The sequence below is a fragment of the Chanodichthys erythropterus genome, chromosome 8 (assembly GCF_024489055.1).
Source record: "Chanodichthys erythropterus isolate Z2021 chromosome 8, ASM2448905v1, whole genome shotgun sequence".
NCBI lineage: Eukaryota > Metazoa > Chordata > Actinopteri > Cypriniformes > Xenocyprididae > Chanodichthys > Chanodichthys erythropterus.
In genome coordinates, this window is record NC_090228.1 from 40,048,068 (window position 1) to 40,071,194 (window position 23,127).

Below are 23,127 nucleotides of genomic sequence, written 5' to 3' on the forward strand. Positions count from 1 at the left end.
AAAAATTATGAAATACTATGTCACTTATTAGATGCAAAGCAAAAAAAATATGATTTTAGATAGGTATAGGTAAGCAGATAAACATTTAAATTTTTTGGGTGAACTAACCCTTTAACACTTTAAATAAAACAGTTGCAACTGGTTGGTAAAATGTTTTTCCATGCATGCTTGAACTGACTACGGTGCATTTACCCTTCTGACCAGTAGACATCACCGGTGTGTGACGTTCCGAGGGAAACTGTGAATCATTTTTTCGAAGTGATTGGTTCAGTTGATTCAAAAAGCTTTGTTTCCCCCATCGCTAGGAGGAACTCTCAACTCAACAGTTATTTTGATCAGTTATCTGAGTCTTAACATTACTTATCTTATACAGATTTACGGAATTTATTTGAATTCTTCAGTGAGAACAAATGCGTGTATGAATTTTTCTTACCAGTCTGTGCAGCGTCTCTTTAACGATAGTGAAACTGAAAATTATATAGCGTTATGTTTTATGTTTATCTCAGGACAGCGCTGATCTTATTAATAATTCTGAGTGCGACTGTGTGTGCGATCTGACTGCACATGATGTCTGAGCTGTTTGTACTTGCGCATTTAAGATAAAAGGAAGCAGTGCGTTAGATTAGAAACTGCAAATCTATAAAAACGGTTCAAAACATCTATTTCTTCCAATCAAAATTGAGTATCCAGATAGCATAAACTGTGCGTTTGATTTAACGACCAAAGCGAAGCAAAATTCAACCAGGGAAAACGACAAGGATTTGAGCTGTGTTACGGTTTTGAGCCAGTGGGGGTAGAGAGTGGAAGTTGGCCGAAAATGAATCAGCGGCGTGGCTTGTTGAGGGCTTGCTGCAGTGGCCTGATGCTGGAGGAAGGCCCATTCCTTTGCGGGAAGGGGGCGGCATTGCCCGAGACATGAGCTTGGTATTTGCAGGGCTTTATTGTCCATTTCTTTATGGCCGGAAGGATTGAAATAGCCGGAGATGAGAAAGACTGGGAAAGAGATTGCGGATGTTTTGCCTGTGTTAGGCCTCGGCACGCTGGGCTGGTTTGTTTGGGCTGACACCCGCGAGATAACGCAGAGGGATGCAGTGTGGAGGATAATCACTTTTTAGGCCAGAGGGATGAGGTAAGATTCCTCGAGGACGAAGGATTTTTCATCGGACGGACAAGGAGAGCTTGATTTTTGAACTAGTGTCATTTCAATGTAATATTACACAACTGGTTTAGTTTACCTTTATTTTCAAGTTTATTTGATAGGAACAGTGTACAAGTACAACAAATTCTCTGGGATACAGTTCTCTGATACAAATCAGAGGTAGTGATTGGACATTTGAACCGAGGCTTCGGAGCTTGTGTCGAGCATAAATGGGCGTGCCAGATGAAGCGTCGATTCGAGGCTTGTTTTGGGAATGTAGAAATCACGTGACCGATGACAAACGAGGCCTCGGTCTGTGTGGAATATGTCATTGGTTTGGTTTGAGTGTCGTTTCCGGATAAAAGGGGTTCGAAACGCGCCACCTTGTGGGTGTTTCAGGAGTAGTAGAACCAGTAGTAGTAGTAGTAGTAGTAGAGTGTCGGAGAGTCAGAGTTAGAGAGTTGTGTCATTGTCGTTATTGTATTATTAGAGCTATATTATTATATTATTTTAGGTTATATTAGGTTAGTATATTCACTGCAAAAAATGCTGTTCTTAGAATTCTTAGTCTTGTTTTTAGTCAAAATATCTTAAAGTTCTTAAATCAAGAAGCATTTTTTTGACAAGTACAAATTATTTTCTTGTTTTCAGGAAAAATAAATCAAAATTGAGTACTTTTTTCCTTAAAACAAGCAAAATAATCTGCCAATGGGGTAAGCAAAATAATCTTAGTCCAAACTGAAAACAAGATTATATAGCTTATTCTTGGTTTGAAATAAGATTATTTTGCTTACCCCATTGGCAGATTATTTTGCTTGTTTTAAGGAAAGACTTACTTAATTTTGACTTATGTTTCCTGAAAACAAGAAAATAATTTTTACTTGTCAAGAAAATGCGTCTTGATTTAAGAACTTTAAGATATTTTGACTAGAAACAAGACAAAAAATCTAAGTAAGAACAGCATTTTTTGCAGTGTTGTTATTATTAATTAAATTTGTTATATTATATTATTATTATATTACATAGATAAGACCGGTTGGATTGCTTTGGATTTTTGGACTTGGACTGGACTGCTTGTTGATTTGGATTGCCCTTTTGGATTTGTTTGCTTTTTTGTGACCTCTTAATGGAGCCAGGAAGAAAGGAAATCCTCCCCTGTCTGGGAGCATTTTGAAATGGTTGCTCACAATAAGGTATGTGTAATTGTTATATTTTACTGTCTTAAAGGTGCCCTAGATTGTTTTTTTACAAGATGTTATATAAGTCTAAGGTGTCCCCTGAATGTGTCTGTGAAGTTTCAGCTCAAAATACCCCATAGATTTTTTTTAATTAATTTTTTTTAGCTGCCTATTTTGGGGCATCATTAACTATGCAATGATTTTTTTAGCACGGCCCCTTTAAGAGATGCGTTCCCTCTGCCCCACGAGCTCTCGACTATATATACATCGCATAAACAAAGTTTACACAGCTAATATAACCCTCAAATGGACCTTTACAAGATGTTCGTCATGCATGCTGTATGCATGCTTCGAATTATGTGAGTAAAGTATTTATTTAGATGGTTACGTTTGATTCTGTGTGAGTTTGAGGCTGTGCTCTGTGGCTAAAGCTAACATTACACACTGTTGGAGAGATTTATAAAGAATGAAGTTGTGTTTATGATTTATACAGACTGCACGTGTTTAAAAATGAAAATAGCGACGGCTCTTGTCTCCGTGAATACAGTAAGAAACGATGGCAACTTTAACCACATTTAACAGTACATTAGCAGCATGCTAATGAAACATTTAGAAAGACAATTTACAAATATCACTAAAAATATCATGATATCATGGATCAGTTATTATTGCTCCATCTGCCATTTTTCGCTGTTGTTCTTGCTTGCTTACCTTGACTGTGCACAGATCCAGCCGTTAATACTGCCTTTCCTTGTCTAATGTGTCAAATGGGGTGGCATTATGCCAATATTGGGGTCATACATATTAATGATCCCGACTGTTACGTAACAGTCGGTGTTATGTTGAGATCCGAGTGTTTTCCCGAAGTCTTTTAAACAAATGAGATTTACATAAGAAGGAGGAAACAATGGGGTTTGAAACTCAATGCATGTCTTTTCCATGTACTGAACTCTTGTTATTCAACTATGCCGAGGTAAATTCAAATTCTGATTCTAGGGCACCTTTAATATAATTATAATCCTCATTATATGGCTGTATAATCTTTCATGTGTATTTTTTCATGTTTCAAGGTGAAATGCTTGCTGTGACTGAAGGAGCTGACATACAGCAATAACACCTCCTCCATGCTCAGGCATTATCGAGCACTGCATGAACATGCAGAAACTAGTAACAATCCACACAGTACTCAAAGTAATACATCATTTTTTATTTTTATTTATTTAAATAAGGTGTTAAGCTCCTACAATACACCAGCTTTGTATTTTATTATAGATTCCAAAAAAGAAATGGTGAATGAGGCCCTGGTGAACATGGTCATCAAGGACTCCCAACCCTTTTCCATTGTGGAAGATGCTGAATTTAGGGAGCTCCTGCATGTGTTGGATCCTACTTATGTTATCCAAACTCGAAAGGTATATGATTAATAAAGTGGTTTATAATTATTTAAGCAGTTAATTAAAAGTAACTGCATTTCTTTTTATCCACAGGCTTTGAAGGTCATGGTTGAAAATAAATACAAGGAGGCTAAGGAGAAGGCCAGAGAGCAGTTGCAGAAAGTTACGTCTGACATGTGGACATCCCTACACATGGATGCCTACCTAGCAGTAACCTGCAGGGCTCTCAAGTCTCACGCATTGGGCGTGAGACACACGCATTTCAACCCGTTCACACGCTCACACGCCACACCTTGTATTTCTCACGCAGAGAAATCTCCAGGATAACGCACAACAAGTTGCGCCGCTATTAGAGGAATCAAGCGAGTTCCCCATAGAGTTCAGAAGGCCCTGCCACGCACCAGTTAAGCAAAGTTTAATTTTTCTGTGATTAGTATTCACTAAGTTATAGTTCATTTTCTGAGAATTATCAGATTGGATTTCGTTCAGAGGGAGAGGAGAGATCAAGCATAATGTTAGTTTTCTTTATTTTACAAAAAGCACAACATTTTGTTTTTACTTTGAGTGTATATAAATAAAAGAAGATATTCTATAGTTTCAATTGATATATTACTTATGTCTCTATGACAAGAAATGACGGAGTATTTTAAGTCTGTTTTGCTGCAATGTGAAAAAAAAACTGCAAAACGTGCCGGCGCGTTTTTAGACCTCAGAGTGTTAAGACCCAGCGATTGCAAAAGATGACCAAGGGGAAAAATATACATACTAAAGAGTATAGGACTTAAAATAGATCCCTGGGGCACCCCAAATTTGATTGAGCCAATGTGAGACTTGTGCCCACCCATGGAGACAAATTGCCTACGGTCGGTGAGATAGGACTTAAACCAATCAAGAGCAGCATCAGTGATGCCAAACACAGATTCCATACGAGAGAGTAAAACAGAATGATCAACAGTGTCAAAGGCAGCACTGAGATCAAGGAGGATTAAAATTGACAGGCAGCCAGAATCTGCAGCAAGTAACAAGTCAGTAGTAACCTTCACTAAGGCTGTTTCTGTGCTGTGAAATTTACGAAAACCAGACTGGAGGGGCTCAAATAAATGATTCGTTGTTAGAAGAGCATACAACTGAGATGCAACTCTTCGTTCCAAAATTTTTGCTAAAAAAGGGAGATTAGAAATCGGACGATAATTGTGTAAGTTGTCAAGATCAACGTTCGGCTTTTTAGGTACCAGAGTAACAGCAGTTATTTTAAAAGCTGCTGGTACAACCGCTGAGGAAAGAGAGTCATTAACAATGCTCAGCACCACATCGCTTAAACAAGGAAAGCATGCTTTGAACAAGCAGGTAGGAAGTGGGTCAGTTATGGAGGTGGTAACCCAGAGAGGTTAAATCAAGTATAGAGAAGTTTGAGAGAGGAGAATCAGAAAAGTGAAGGGTACAGAAAGCGGAGTCATCGATCACAGCAGTGCGGCTCAAACTACTACGAGCCTTCTCAATCTTAGAACTGAAGAAATCAAGAAACCTATCACAAAGCCAGCTGCAATGGGTGTATGGGAGGAATTATCACCTTTTAAAAGTTTGTTAATAACATGAAACAATTGTCTGGGTTTGCTCTGGTTATTAATAATAGTCTAAGAAAAGTACTGGGACCTAGCAGAAGCAATCTCAGACTTATATTCATTTAAGTTGTCCTTCCAAGCATGAAGATGAACATTCATACCAGAGAGACGCCACCTTCGCTCCATCTTACGACACATTGCCTTCTTGGTACGCAGCTCATTATTATACCAAGGGGCAGAGCGAACATATGAAACAGAGCGAGACTTTATAGGTGCAATGTATAGGTACAATAGGTACATGTTCTTGCCCCTTTCCATCAGGCTACAGTAGAGCTTTCTGCTGAGAAAAGAGTGTCTGCCTCAAAAGTGATTCCTTTGGTGAAGGTGTTGAATCATACAGTAACGAGTAAGCTGGAAGGCCTCAAGTCCAATTTAACAAGGCAGCTGGGTGACAGCCTGGTCCGGAGGGTCAGAGAAAATGCTGTACATTTTGAATCATTAAGTGTGATGACCATACCCACATTATTGGATCCCAGATTAAAAAACTGGGATTCTTAAGACAAGGGAAACTACATGCAAGAAGCAGTATCAAGATTAAAATCAGAATGTGCTACTTTAATCAGAAGTTCTGGTGCTCATTCAGCTTCCACCAATACATCCCCAGCTCAGCTGCCAGCCTCTTCAGAAGCAGGTCAATCTACAAACAACAGTAAGTAGTATATTTCTTTGTTCTGTGAATTTTCACATAAGTGATTAGTACTGTGAACCATTATTAATGGAGATTTTCTCTTTGTACCTCCATTATTAGGTGACCATTGGCATCTGCTGGATAGCACGGTTGATCACAGTAGAAGGAGCTCAAGTGCAACAGCAGATGCTACTGTTGAAGTGGACCGATATTTATCGGAAGTGAATCTCTCAAGATCTGAGGATCCACTAGTATATTGGGCTCAACAGAAGCATCTATATCCTCACTTATACCAGCTGGCACCGTCATTCTTATGTTCCCTGCATCCTCTGTTCCTTGCAAAAGGATCTTTTCCAAGGCTGGAGAGGTTTTGTCCAAGAAGAGGAATCGTCTAAACCCCAACACACTTCAAAAAATTATAATCCTTCCTTCACCCACCCCAAACTGCTCTGTTGCAGTTTGCTCCATATCTCCAATCCCATAAGCACAACACTGCACTAAAACTGTTCTAGTGAGCAATGCAAAATTTATTTCCAACCTGCTTCAGCACACCTGCCTGTGATTTTCCAAGCAATTCAGAAGAGCTTGATTAGCTGGATCAGGTGTGTTTGATTAGTGTTGGAGCTAAACTCTGCAGGACAGTGGGTCCCCAGGAGCAGGGTTGAAGACCTCTGGCCTAACATGGTCGACATTGCAGAAAAACTACCATGTCAAGAATCTTTTGAGTAAAATGTTTATTAGTTTCAGTGACATTTATTCTTTCTTATTTCGTTTTTATTTAATTTTAATCAACAAACTCTCTGTTTAGTCTGTTTATGGGAAGGTTACATCTTTTGATGTTACAGAAATGCAAACAATTAAAGATACTGAAATTTCAACTTCATTTGGTTGGTTTTATGTTGTTAAAGTTGTCTTTAAAAAAAATAAATATTTGTAAAATATTTTAACAAAGAACATTTGTAAAAGGAAATTTGATTATTAAATGAGTTTTTAAAATAGGTACATTATCTTTAAAATTTCACATGGGTTTGATTCAGATTCAGTTAGATTGTCAGTTTACACGCACCTACTGATTTGGTTCAACTTACCCCTAACCTGGGGTAAATTGAGCCAGAGGAACACTTTTTTTTTTTTTATAAGAAGCCATATTTTTAGAATCCTTTGTCATAGATGTATTCTGATCATTTAAAATTATACGCGGATCAGATGTGGGCCAGATCTGGGCCGACACTATGTTGCTGTCAGGGACATAAGTAAAAAGTGGCCTATCTTACCCCACTCTCCCCTACACTGTAATTCACTCCCTGAAACACATTTAAATATGCTATGAAGTACTAAACATGCTAGAAACACATTAAATCATGCAACACGTGGCTCATGTATGCGATTAACGCCAAAAAACAGGAAGTTGTTGTAACTCGGGCATACAATGTCTGATCTGCCCCAAACCTCACATGTTTGAGAACAGTCCTGCCCTGAACACATCTACATGACAATACTCAATTGCTATTGCTATTAATAGCAACACCCACGGGCAACAGGAAGTGACATTTAGCACTGTGATGCACAACTAGCAACATACTAATATATGCAATTGAGTGCTAAACATGCTAAAAGCATTCTAAAACATGCTAGCCATACTTAGCTGAGTGCTAAAACATGCTATTATCATCATGAAATAGGAAGTTGTTGTAACTCAAGCATACAATGTCCAATCTGCCTCAAACTTCACCTTTCATAAGTGCCCTGGCCTGAAGATATCTATACACCAAAATTTTGTTATAGTCATATCGCCACCTGCTGGTAGCAGGAACTGTGGCAAATATAAATGACTGATGTACTCCTCCTATATTTATATGCATATTGTCCACTGTGCTCTGTTTTCCTAAAGCCACATGGGTGTCATGGGTGCGAGGGCCCTTTAATCACTGCTTGCAGCTTTAATTTGTTTTGTTGTTGTTTATATCTTGCTCTTTCTGAGACTTTATGTAAATAATAATAAAATAAATAAATAAAAATAGGATTCTTGTAGGATTCCCGTATGATTCCTGTAGGACACCTACAGAAGTCCCACAGGAAAATGATCACGAAAATCCTGTGGGATCCTGCAGTAATGCATTGTTTAGGTCCTGCAGGATGTTTTATGTAAGAGAAGGGAAAAGCACAGTAGGGACTGACTTCCATGCAGCAAAAGCACACATACTTTATACTGCTTTTATAGCTTGCTTTTCTCAAATGAACTGAGAAGAGTTCCCAGCGAACATTAGCAAACTGCCTCACAACCTTGTGGTTGGAATGACAGCTCTCAACCTGTGGTTAGAAGCATAGCTCTTTGTTAGTTTGAGGTGTGAATGTCATTGTTTTTCGAGTTCTGAAGTCAACTTCCTCTCTACAGCCCTTTTATGAAAATACAAACTGAAAGGGATTTCAAACTAACTTCAGCTTACAAGTTCAGTGGAGGAACAAGAAACGTCTACATCGTCATTACTCATGGTTAGTAAATACAACTTCATAAAATACTAACAAATATAGCATGTATCCATTCACTTTGATCTATAGAAATCTTAAAAAAAAAAAACAATGCTATCATTCAAATTAATATTTATTTTGTCCTTTTTTTTATTTTTAGCTAATGAATCGCACCATTGCATACAAAAACGGAAATACTAACTATTTTTAGCTTAGCACTAGCAGGGGTGCCAACTTTTGAGTTTAGCTTGGGGTGAGAATTAAGGATTGGGGGAGGGGTGTATTAAAAAAACCTTGCATCACAATAAGTAAATTATGATCGTCAAAATAATTGGTAGATAAAACAGAATTTCAATGTTTAAAGACAATGTTTACATTGTATAATGACTGGTAGGCTCCTGTTTTATTAGTGCTTGACACAAATTTCACAATTTCAATTCGATTTCAACTCATAAGCTTGTGATTTGATTCTGATCTTGATTTAATATTGATCCATTTGGATAAATATCAGGTACAGTAGCTACATGCTAATTTTTCTCAAGGAAAAATCTCTCAACTAATGCTGTAAACTTGCTGTAACATAACTGTATACAGGAAGCCTGTCAGCTGGTATTATTATTAAAGGTTAAAATTAACAACTCAAATTAACATCAGAATCAGTTCCTATGAATGTCTGCACTAGCATTTATGTCCACACTTACTTTTTCACTGGAAGCTCCTGTCACAAGGATAAATTCATTGTCTGTGTAAACATACTTGGCAATAAAGCTCATTTTGAATCTGAAGTAAATGTAATGTTACATGACGTGTTTACAAGCTGTATTTCATCAGTATTATTAGTTATGTTACTTCAGAACTGTTTCAAAATTTCAATGGTTCACTGTTGGGGGGCAATCTCAGTGAATCAGTGTTTATGGTGTTTTATAAATTTGTAGATATTAGTAATGAGACATTTGTGTAGTCAACTGTTTCCCCGCCAGTGTTTTTAAATAGTTGCCAGCCACCAGCACTTTTTAACATTTCCACAAAATTTAATGGACCCCAGAATATTTTTTGTATGAATATCTGAATATGCGATATATATCAAAAGAAAGGACAGACCCTCTGCTTTTAAACAAAGAAAAAAAGTTGTATCTTTTTTAATAAACATTTGTATGTGGGTAAGTTTCATGTAAAAAGAACAACATTTTGAGCAAAAAGCTGAGAAAAACGTGCTTTTGTCAATGACTGTCTGATTGGATTCAGAATGATAAAACATATAGGCTGCTTTTACACTGGAACAAAAATCAGATTTTTTACTCATATCTGACACTGATCAGAATTTGTTACACACATGTAAACACAGAAATCTACACGAGATTCTATTTTTTTCGCATCGGAGGCCTCATTCATAAAATGTTGCGCAGAAACCATCCTAAATTTGATCTTACGATTATTTTTCAGATGTGCATACATGTGATTCATAGGATGAATGTACACAGAAAACAAGCATGAGCCTCTCTTTCAGATGTGAAATCTATAAATTGCAAATGATGATGAACTTGGGCACAGCTGAATGGTTTCAGTTCTACAGGAAGTGATGTGTTTAGCACTGTGATGCACAACTAGCAACATACTAAAATATGCAATTGAGTGCCAAACATGCTAAAAGCATTCTAAAACATGCTATTATCATCATGAAACAGGAAGTTGTTGTAACTCAAGCATACAATGTCCAATCTGCCTCAAACTTTACATGGTTTCATAAGTGCCCTGGCCTGAAGACATCTACATGGCAAAATGTAATTAATGTCATAGTGCCACCAGCTGGTAACAGTAAGTGTGGCAAATATAAATGACTGACGTAATCCTGCTATATTTGTATACTTAAATTTATATACTAAAATACTTAGACACAGATAAGTCCTGAATAAATCCTGAATGAAATATGTGCTTTATTTCCAGGGAAAAGGATACAGAGGTATCAGATCTGGTTTTAGCCTACAAGCTAGATATCTCACATAATAAAATTAGCAGAGTGAAGTAGAAGAAAAAACTGAAACTAAAGTATCTGTTTTTTTTCCACAGGCTATATATGTAAAGAATCAGAAAATAAATAATTTGATTATGAACAATAGTAAACTACAGATTGATTAACAAGACTTGTTAATAAAAGCAAAGTACTACTGCTTATTTTAAATAATCTGTCTGTAATAATTTGTGAGAAAACAGCACACTAAAAACAATATGATACTCTAATGCTGAAAATAAAATCCTTACAGTTCAAGTTCGTTGACAAGTTTGATCATTCATTGAAACGAATGTCCCATGTTAATGTGGCCGTGGATTGTAAGCGTGACACGAGACCGTGATAAAACTTCCTTGAAACTTCCTTCCGTGAAATCAATACAAAATATGCAAAGTACACTTCATTAGTTTACATTGAACTACACAGCACGGCCCACTGGATAACAGAAAGCTTAAAGAAGCGCTGCATTTATTCCCGGTCACGGATACCATTATTAAACAGCATTGCAACATCCAGTACAGAAGTTTTTTATTTCGACACACACCTCGCATTTACAAACTACAAATCACTCAATGATTAAACTAGGTTTAAATTGGATGAAACGGCCTCAACATCACCAACAAGACTGATGAGGACACAAAACAGGAGAAATGTGCCATGAATGAAGATAGACTTCTAAATCCCAAAACCACCAACCTTACAAATTTACCATGAATGAACTAGTAAATTAACATTGTTTGTGTAAATATAGCCATTTATATTGCAACATATTTATTAGGTGGGTTAGGGGAATATATCATTCATTTCTTTGTGAAGGTGTATTTTATCTGTGTTTAGGTGTTTTTTGTTGGCCTATATAATATACAATATAATTTGACAGTGGTAGTGAGTAGCCATGTATGGTTTTATCTGTGGTTACCAACTCTCACTGTGAGAATATTTCCATTTAAGCCTAATAATTAATTAAAAAAAAAAAATACCAATAAGGAGACTCCCCAGCCCACCTCAACTTTTTGATTTGATAATCCGGCTCTCGAATTAAACTAAAGTCCAGGGAGTGAATTTCGAGGGGGTATTGCATTCCAGTTCAAATTGGTTAGATTTTTTTTTTTTTAGTAAATGAAAAGGATTTCTATATTTTATTTATTCAATAGCCTATGAAAGTGATATGAATTCAGCACAAGAACATACATAATAGCACAACAAAAATATATAATAAATGCAGAAGTTTATTCTACATTTGGTTGCACAATTGACTTTCGTGATTGGCCATAATATTTGGTTGCAGCCAATGGACATGCCTCTATTAGTGTGTGTTCTGTTAAGTGACACATAGCAGTGAAACAAAATAAACTAAATCACTTTTTGAAAAAGAAACTTGATGCTTTAGTTTTTTTCAATTGCTAATAAGCATTTACCAATACTTAAAGTACTTTTTTCTAAACTCTTAACACAGCAACACACATACAGTACATCACACAATTAGCCAAATAGTTAATTTTCTGCCCAAAACCATATTTTGTTATATAAACACAAACTCCACATTTCAAAGTGTTAAAAACCTTTTTCAACACATACTAACTCTATTAAAACACAGCAAACCTGGTTCAAAATTGAGTCGTTCTGTCAAAACATAACACTAGTTTTCTATCCAACATGAACACGTAGTCAATCAAAGCCAACACGATCACATGAAAATGCGTATCAATAGTACGAGTTTGTAATCTCGTAGAATACATACGCCAAAACTCATTTTGGCGTGCTTATGGTACGCGGATTTTTCGCGTGCATATGATACGCATAAATGCCGTGTATATGATACGCTCTTGGGTAGGATGGGGGTGGGGGGTATGGAAGGCCATGAGGGCCAAATACACGTGAATTTTAACACGTCAACAACGCGTTAAATACGTGTATTTGACGTGTACTTCACGCGTGAAGTACGCGTTAAATACGCGTGAAATACGCGTTAAAAATCCGTTTGAACGGGTCATTGTCATTGGCTGCTGAGAACTTGGGTCAATCCATTTCTGTGAGCTTAAGGGGGTGTACCATTCATTTACTAAGATGCCACCATTTAACATGCTAGATCAGCTTATTCTGCCTTTTTATTTGGTTATTTTTGTATAATCTTTAGAAATAATATATTTGAATTGCAGTTTAATGAAAATATAATTTTATTTATATAATTTATATAACTTTTTACAACGGCCTTACCTTTACTGACAATAAAATGCAGCATTATAAGCTCACTGAATGTGAGTATGCTCTCATATGACCTGCAAAGTTTTTTCTCAGGTGTGTGTTGGGGTGGGGACACATAGGCTAACTGAAGTGTGTGACTAGAGATGATAGACCTGCTGCACAGTTTTGTTCTAAAGAAATAGTGCAGGGCAGCGTTTCCCAAAAGCATCGTAAGCTTAAGTTGATCGTAGCTCCATTGAAACCAATGGAGCTACGATCAACTAAGGCTTACGATGCTTTTGGGAAACGCTACCCAGGTTAGTAATATAATTTTAAACTTATAATAATGTAGATGCTCTCTCGTGTTTGTGTCAGAACATGGGTGCGGAGCGCAAGCTCAAACCCTTTGTGACATACTGGATCGAAAATATGTGAAATAAGTTATTTCTAGTCGACTAGTACTAGTTCATTTAAGCCATTAGTGACTAATCACATTTAAATTAATTTAATTTCTTAAATACTGGAGAGAATAAACCATATTAATGAGCGTTTACACAATATCTATATAGCAAGGGCACGTATAAACCTTGCATTGAGAACTGGCAAAAGTAATGATTATGAAACTGGCAAAAAAACAGCAAGGAGACATTTTAATCGTTTACTAATAAAACAAAAATTGACATTGCTGACTCTCATCATCTCCGCAGAGATGCACATTTCATTCGGATAGGCCTACATAATCAGAGAGTAGCCTATTTCTTTTCGCTTTGAATTATTTCGTTTAAAAAAAGACATATATTAAAAGGCTATATTCTGTTCTAATTCAATTCGGTAAATTAATATTTGATTAAAAAATTATTGAATTTTAGTAAATATTTTTTTTTGTGCATCGATGTTGCGCTGTAGATTAGTTAAAGCTTGCTCGCACAGGCAATTCAGCCGATTTAATTTGATTTTCCGACATATGAAATGCATATCTATCTGCAGTGCGGCCTTTCTGCAGTTATTTACATAAATATAGCATATATATTAAGGTTAAGATCCAGAACAAAAGTGAAACTGGCACGAATCTTTCGCTATGTGTTTGATAACGCACATGCAAGTACCCAGAATCTACAACAATCTATTATGCCACATTAAAGAGCGCCAAAACGGTATTTATTGCTTGAATTTCTTAATGAAATGGACAGAATTTTAAATCTGAGTCTTTGTTCCATATCAAAAGCAACACAAAGCTTTAAGCCTTTTGCAATTTATTGAGTGGGAGGTGTCAACTGAAAAAGGCATATAGCCTGGGATTCGATATTGGTCTTATGAATGTGACCAAAACAGCAAGGAGACATTTTAATTGTTTATTAATAAAGTAATGTTTTCTGAATCGGTGTCGGCTGCAAAGATGAAGTTGACATTGACTCTCCTCGTCTCCTCATGGACATGCTTAGAGAGAGAATGAGCATTCCATTCGGTTTATTCTACATAAACAGAGAAGCCTATTTCTTGTAATCCTGACATAGATGCGCGGGCGCGATCACTCGCAGGTTAACTGGAGCGTGCCTTATAGGCTAAATGAACCGAAACTCAGCGTATAGGCTGCTTGCCTCACATACATGAGAAATATACAGAAAGCGTGAAATGTCTACTTTTAAACGAAATAATTCAATAGGCTACTCTCTGATTATGTAGGCCTAATCGAATGAAATGTGCATCTCTGCGGAGATGATGAGAGTCAGCAATGTCAACATTTTTGCAGCCGACACTGATTCAGAAAACATTAGTTTATTAATAAACAATTAAAATGTCTCCTTGCTGTTTTTTTTTTTTTTTTTTTTTTTTGCCACTTTTATAATCATTACTTTTGCCGGTTCTTAATGCAAGGTTATATCTATATAGTAGGCTACCCAAGACTCCACAGAGTCATATAGATATTGCGTAAACGCTCATTAATATGGTTTATTCTCTCTAGTATTTAAGAAATTATATGAATTTAAATGTGATTAGTCACTAATGGCTTAAATGAACTACTACTAGTCGACTAGAAATAATTTATTTCACATAGTTTTGATACAGTATGTCACAAAGGTTTGAGCTTGCGCTCCGCACCCATGTTCTGACACAAACACAGAGGGAGCATCTACATTATTATCAGTTTAAAATTATATTTGTGTATGACTAAACTGTACTATTTCTTTAGAACAAAACTTTGCAGCAGGTCTATCGACTCAAGTCATATACCAATCTTCTTCAGTGTCCCACCCCAACACACACCAGAGAAAAAACTTTGCAGGTCATATGAGAGCATACTTGCATTCAGTGGGCTTACAATGCTGCATATTATTGTCAGTAAACATAAGGGCGTTGTAAAATAAATAAAATAATAATAAAATAAAAAATGCATAAGTGGAAAAAATTAAATCTATTTTTTCATTAAACAACAGTTTAAATATATTACATTATACAAAATGACCAAATAAAAGAGCAGAATAAGCTGATCAAGCATGTTAAAAGGTGGCATCTTAGTAAATGAATGGTACACCCCCTTAAGCTCACAGAAATGGTTTGACCAAAGTTCTCAGCAGCCATGACAATGACCCGTTCAAACAGATTTTTAACGCGTGAAATACGCGTTAAATACGCGTGAAATACACGTATTTAATGTGTTGTTGACGTGTTAAAATTCACGTATATTTGGCCCTCATGGCCTTCCATAGGGGGTTCGTACGTATAATACGCCATAAAGTGCATATCATATGCACGCGAAAAACTGCGTACCATAAGCACACCAAAACTCATTTTGGCGTATATATTCTACGAGATTACAAACTCGTACTATTGATACGCATTTTCGTGTGATCGGGCTCGAAATACTAACAGATGATGGGATTATGAAACTGCATTTCTTGTCATGTTTCAGTTCTACCTGGAGAAAATATTAAATTTATAATTAATAAAATTCAGTTTCCTTTTACTACAGTAAAAGTATAATGCATGTAAGCCATTCTGCATTTTTGGTTAAGTGATGAATGTGAGCATTGTTGGCAACAGATGTGAGTCATTATTTTATAGAATATACAGTCAAAAAAGAGAAGAAGAAAGTAACAGGGAATGAGAATTGCTCAGGGAATGCCCTATGCAGAACTTCAGTGTCCCCTTTAGTTGAAATCTCTGTCTGGGGTTGGGTGTGTGGTGTTGATGTTGCCCCCATAGAGGGTGGGATGGTGTCCCCTTGCTAGTTAGTGCCCTATACAGACCACATATTTTGTAAATATGGAACAGTGGTAGTGGAATCGTGGTAGTAAAATTGTTGTAGTATGAAGCTTTTACTGAAATGAAAACATGAAATTGCTGCCATTAATCAACAACAAATCCAACATACATGGTCACTGGTTATTATGAAAGCTCCACCACAGAATACAAAAGCATAAAAGGTAATTGTGACTTTTTATTTGTGAGTTTACATCTCACAATTCTGACTTTTTTCCTCAGATATAAACTAGGAAGTGAAAGAAAAAAGTCAGAATTGTGAGATAAAAAGTCACAGTTAACTTTTTTAATTTTCTATTCATGGCAGAACTAAGCTTTCATAGGTTCTACATGTGTAAGGGGGGCAAACAATAGAGATGCACAATCCAGCACACATTCTTCCTCCTCTCCCCCTTCATTTATTCTTTTCCTCTCCTCCTTTATCAATTCCTCTCCCTTACCCTGATCCAACTTCTCCTCTCCTCCATCTATTCTTCTGTCTCTGCTACTCTGTGATCTTCAAACACATTTAAGAAATCCGATTCAGAGTCCTATTTTACTGTGTTGATGTAATGAAAATAAACTGAATGAAAATGACTATGCCTCCAACTGAGACTGAAATCTGCTATTTCTAAATATTTAAGTTTTTTCCAACTGCTTACACACATTTTCAAAACCTTCTCTTTTTTTCAAAACTTTACACACAAATTCAAGAATTGCACACACAAAAATGCAAAATGCCTCACATCTCTTGCAAAATGAAACACTACATTCAAAATATCACAAACACATCTCAAAAGCAAACATTTGTCTTACTTTGCAAACACATTTTCCACAATATTCTATTTTTGGATATATCATATACACACAGTCATTCAAAGCCTAAAGCCCCTCTCTCATAAGCTGCTATGTACATTTCTGTACAAGATTGAAAGTAATTGGCAGAGAGATGTTGAAAAATTCATGGTAAGCATGAAAGCAAGATTGAAACTTTTTTTTACTGCAAGCATTTGTGGTTGTGAATACAGTGTTGCACAGTACAAAAGAAAATAAATACATCAACCCTGTGTAGTTGGAAAGTATGTTAGCAACTGAAAATAAATTGTAAATAGCATCATATTGTTGCGCCACTAGGTGGCGACAAGAGACTGTTACAGTTTTTCTTGATTGTTTACACACATTTTCTCAAAGCATGCCTCATACTCTCAGAACTCTACACACAAATCAAAAAACACACGCACAATGAGCAAAACCCCTCAATTCTCCTGCAAAATGAAACTTTACATTCAAAACAATGTTCTTTCTTCTCAAAATGGTATTTTGTTTTCAAATGACACACACAAACCATCATATGAATAGACATTTATAAGAACCAGTTGAACACTGATGTGCTCTATGTAAAACACAATGATGAATGGAAAACACTTCTCCATTCATCATAATGACTTTGGTCTTTATTTGTTATTTGGTTCAGTGTTAGACAGTACATACATAAGTGTGTTGTAAAATATTTGTAGTATATATATATATATATATATATAATAGTTTTTTATAGTTAGAACACACAAATACACGGTAACAAATATATACAACCAACGCAGTTGCACATACAGTACAAAACAACACAAGAATTTACTGTATACAGTTACAGTGAAAAAAAATTATGCTGCTCTGCCTCTGTTTTCATTGTTGGCATCCATTGCTCCAAAACAGAAGTTGCCTTTTTATGCTAAATCTCTGTTTGCTAATTGTAAAAACGTGTGACAGGTGTTTGCCCATGTGATGAGTCAGTGTGCATATTTGAAAGGCAGTGTGTTCCTTGTGAAAACAAGAGATTTTTCTGCCCGAAAATTGTGCCAAATGCAGAGAATTGTGTGTAGTGTTTTGAAAAAAGTGTGTTTTAGAACTGCAATGTGAGTGTAAAGCAGGAATTGGGCTTGTAGTTTAGCAGAATTGGTTCAGGGGGTTGGTGCATGAGTTAAATGTTGTGGTTATTGTGTCTCAAGTACCAATATTTGTGTGTAAACAATTGAGAAAAACTGTAAAAAATGTGTTTGTCATTGAATCATTCATTCAAGAGATTAGTTAACAAAAAGTGAACTTTGAACTAATGTCATACTGTGGGCCCACAAGGCCTGTAGGCCTGCAGGCATTTTGCAAGTATCGTTCAAACACTAAACAGCAATTTAGTACTAATCTGTGAACCACCTTTGTTAGCAATGGGTGCTTTATTACTGAGAAAACTGACGGTCTTTTCCAGATTTTATCTGACTTTTCCCCATAGCTTCATTTCCTATCCCACTTCCATTTCAACTCTATCATTGCTCATTTTTTTTTTACCTATGTATGTGTGTGACCTGCATGTATGTTATGTGTTTGTTAGTTTAGTTGTGTGTGATTTAGTTAATAAAACATTTTGTTTCTCTCTGTCTACAATACCCTCTTAAATGATCAGATATTATTACCAGCTCTGTAAATGCTTATTACAAAGTAGTGATGTGTCGTTCTTGAACGATTTGAATCTTTAATGTGACTCGGGAAGAACGAGTCGTCTCGGGGGGTGATTCGTTCAGTCGCGCATGTGCAATATTCTACAGGTTCTGTACTGCTAGAAGTAGTTCACCTGATGATTCAGTTGATTAGTTCATTTCATGAGTCTTTCGGGTTTTGAGTCGTTCCTTAATCACGTGACAGGCCCATACGCTACCAATGCATTCTGAGCCGGAAAGAGAATTGATTAGTTCTCTTCATGAGTCTTTCGGGTTTTGAGTCGTTCCTTAATCACGTGACAGACCCATACCCATACCCATACTTTATTTATAACAGGGCTTTATTTATTTATAATAACACACCACAGATCCTCAAGAAACAGTAACAAAAACAGTGACAGAAATGTCAGAAATAGCGTATGGGTCTGTCACGTGATTAAGGAACGACTCAAAAACCCGAAAGACTCATGAAGAGAACTAAACAATTCTCTTTCCGGCTCAGAATGCATTGGTTTAGCATGGGACTGCCTGTCACGTCATTAAGGAATGACTTAAACCCGAAGACTTGTCAGACAAGAGGTGAGGTGAGCTTAATTCAGCTTGTCATAAACTGAAGACCCAGGTAATGAATTAATCATTTAAAAGATAGGTTAAAAACGATTGATAAGATGGTTGCAAGTTTTGGACCAGAAGAAGCTGTAAAGACCACGGTCGAGATCCTGAGGAAGATGAACCAGAATAATCTGGCTGAGCAGCTGGAGAATAAACACAAGCAAGGTAATGATTCATGCACTGTGACTGTAATGTGATTAACTTTACCAATGTGATGGTTTGAATTAAATTTGGCTCTGCTGATGTGCTTATGTGCTTTTGTGATTTATGTTTCTGAATTTCGAATCCAATAAGAGAATAAAAACTAAAAAAAAAACTAGCAACTGCACAAATAAATATAACTGAACAAAGATCAGATTGAAATAAAGTGTTTTAAGATTTTCATGCATTCAGGTACAGAAACTAATCAAATGTAAAATAACACTGCACTAGTTCATGCTAAATCATGCTCAGATGCTTCTTATGGTCAGACTGATGGCTGGGCCCATAGTCATTATTTCTGTCAGTCCGCTATTTCTGTTTGATAGTAAGAGGATCTTTTAGGCTTAAAAGAACCTTAGAATCCATCCTTTCTTGTAAAAAGGAGCATTAGGAGTTTTTTTGGTTTTTGAGCCGCAGGAGGGTCTATATTTTGTGTGATTAAAATAAGATGTTACTTTGAGTTCTAGACTTTTGTCCTACATTTATATGTGAGCTTACGTATGCTGCCACAGGTTAGCACCTGTTCTCTTAATTGTAGGCCTCTATTTGAGAGGATGTTGACTATAAATTAGTTAAGAGGTTTATTTGTGTCAATGAGTGCATCACCTGTTGGATTGCATACTCAGGGTAGTTGGAACCACTTTTTGAGGAAAGTTGGTATCGATTTAAGCTCCCTGGTGATCTTGTTAGCAGCTATATCGCATATAACCCGTATTGTAGGCTTTATGATACTTAGCCTCCTTCTAGTTAGCAGTTGTTTTTCTACAATGCTGCTTAACTGATCATAGTTTGCTCACATATGTACACTGCCACAGGCCCTGCCACTTGTTTGTTTGAGGTAGTAGGCCTTATAGCCTCCCTTAGACCATGTTGGCTTTGTTTGGTTCCCTTTAGTCAAATGTTTAGGGTACATCGCCTGTTGGAATGTGTAGCCTAGCGCAGGTTGCAGTTAGCTTCCCATAGTTATGATTGGGTAAGAGCTGGTTCCCTGTAGCTTGGTCCCCTTTTAAATTCACGAGCTGGAGCCACGTGTCATTGAATCGGCAGGCCCCTTCAGGCCTCCTTTTTAGTCCACACGTTGGCAAGGTTAGTGTTTTTCATTTGCAAACAGGCTGAACGCCACTTGTTGCTGGAATGGTAGGCCCCTCAAGGCCTGTTTTCTTATTCGACTTGATGGCAGGATGCCTGGGAAACCATGCCACCATCGGCCACGCCCCATTGTCGCCAGATAGGCCCTAAACGGGCCTGTTCTCAATGTTTTGGCAGCGTTTCATATATTCCCTCTTTGGAAATTCCTAATACATGGCCTTTTGGGTGGTATGGTTAGGGTAGCCACTTGCTGATGCCGCGTGTGTTCTAAGGTAGACCTACCTCGGCCTCCGGTGTAACGTGGAGTTCAGTATTCAGTATTTTGAGTGGCTGGCCCCTCAGCTGATATCTATTCTAGTTCAGCTAAGAGCCACCTAGCACCTAGGGTGGATCTATTGTGCTCCTAGAAACGGCCACTAGTCTTATGCCATGTGTCTTAAGAGGTTGCTAGGCCCTATGGGCCGCCTTTTTGAACACACTGGTGTATGTTCGTGTATATTTCTCTTTGAGAACTCTGTATACACTTCTGGTTGGCCAGAGGCCCAAGTGATAAATCCAACCTCCTTTGCTCAGGTTGTTTATCGTTTTTGGTGCCTAAACACTGCCACAAGCTGATGCCACGTGTCTGTTGAGGTTATAGGCCCCTTCAGGCCTTCCTTAACACTCTGAGGTCTGAAAACGCGCCGGCGCGTTTTGCAGGTTTTTTTTCACATTGCAGCAAAACAGACTTAAAATACTCTGTCATTTTTTGTCATAGAGACATAAGTAATATATCAATTGAAACTATAGAATATCTTCTTTTATTTGTATACACTCAGAGTAAAAACACAATGTTGTGCTTTTTGTAAAATAAAGAAAACTAACATGATGCGTGATCTCTCGTCTCCCTCTGAACGAAGTCCAATCTGATAATTCTAAGAAAATGAACTGTAACTTAGTGAATACTAATCACAGAAAAATTAAACTTATGTCTAAAAAAACTTTAAGATGTCAGGTTTTAAATCATGTAAGTCAAATCGAAAACGAACCTTCTGTGTTTATGTAATCTGTATGAAAAGAGAGCCATGTCAGAAGTCCGTGATTCAGCTCATTATCCGCTAATGCGGCCACACCCATGGAGCCAGCGCTATTCAGACGCAAATTCAGAGGCAATACATGCATTCATCGTCTAAATCATGTATTTACTGTCTTGAAAAGTGTTTATCTGGATGTAAAAGTCATGGTTAGGGAGCTCTAGAAGACATGCAGTTAGTTCCTGTTTTCTTTTCTTCTATAGATGAATTTTAGATGAGTTTTTGTTTCTTTAGCGCCCTCCGGCTGCAGTATGTATTGGAAACTCCATTCATGGAATAGCCTCTTCTTCTTTTAGATGAATTTGTGGACTAAAAATGCACAGAGCGCCCTCCGACTTCAAGGATGAATTGAAAACACCAGTGCTCATAGTAATGACAATGAATATTAAATCTATATATCTCCTCTGTATAGAAAATTGACATAAGCATATGAGAATCCAATATTTCTCCAAATGTGCATGCTTTTAAACTAAAAGCCTATATTCAGACCCTTTGCATCACAGAAATACATTATATTTTAAAGTATAATATAAAACCATTACTGTATATTGTAATAATATTTGTCTGTATGTTTCATATATCATAATGAGCTTGAGACATCACAGAAGGTTTTTTTTCACAGCCTACCTGACTGAAATGCCTCATTAATATGCAAGTCATTTCAGCTCATTACTATCCAATTCTTTTGTCTTCTCAGGTGAGAATGGCCCATTTTCAGTGGTGATTCACGCCTCCTCGCATACCATGTTTCTTGGCAAAAAGTGTCTTACAAAAACTAAATCAATATATTGTTTTATATGAAGGAGTAGGCAGCATAATTTTTACATAATTTTGAAGCAAAAACTCTAGTTTACAACCTCCAATACCCAGAAGTCTTGTAAACACAGATTTAATATACTTTTTTTGCCCTTATTTCAGTGACTTAAGTTTTTTGTTTTTTCAATAACCACGCATAAATGTTATTCCTTCAAAAACACAAACATGTACATACATGTTCCTCACATATTATGGTAACCTAGTTTGTGCTGAATACAGTGTAATGACACTTTTTCCATTAATATGTTTATGAACAACTGAAAAAAGCACAAATGTCAGGGCATGTCAAAACTTCTTCAGGCCCCAAATCAGCCTCAGACTCCAGAGGGTTAATACGTGTTGGCGTACGCGGTACTCCTCTTGCTTTAAAGAGTAAAAGGTGCTTTTACTGAGTACACTGCTCGTTGGATTGTGTCAGTTAAGGTGAAACCACCCCAAAAGGCCATGCCCCACCCTGACGGATAGGCCCTAATCAGGCCTCTTCATGTTGGTTGGCAGCATTCTATGTATTTCTTCTAAGGAAGTTTTAATACATGGCTTTTTGGTGGTCTGGTTATTTTACTCTAGTTGAGCTAAGAGCCACCTAGAGCCTAGGGTGGATCTTTGTTCTCCTAGAAACGGCCACGAGTCTTACGCCGTGTAGGTTGCTAGGCTTACGGGCCGCCTTTTTTGAACACACTGGAGTATGTTTGGGTGTATTTCTCTTTGAGAATTATTTCTATACACTTTTGCTGGCCAGGGGCCCAAGTGGTAGATCCAACCTCCTCTTTGTCGGGTTGTTTACCGTGCTTGGGATCTAAACACTGCCACGAGCTGATGCCACGTGTCTGTTGAGGTTATAGGCCCCTCCAGGCCTTCCTTAATACGTGTTGGCGTACACTGTACTCCTCTTGCTTAAAGAGTAAAAGGTGTTTTTACTGAGTACACTGCTCGTTGGATTGTGTTAGGTGGATTGTCATAAGGGCACTGTGCAGCCTCCTATGCTG

The 23,127-nt window shown here is 37.1% G+C and overlaps 1 pseudogene; it reads left to right on the forward strand.

Moving 5' to 3' along the window:
- Positions 1 to 8,321: 8,321 nt before the first annotated feature.
- Positions 8,322 to 23,127, forward strand: part of LOC137024935 (NACHT, LRR and PYD domains-containing protein 12-like) — a 45,232-nt pseudogene continuing 30,426 nt past the window's right edge.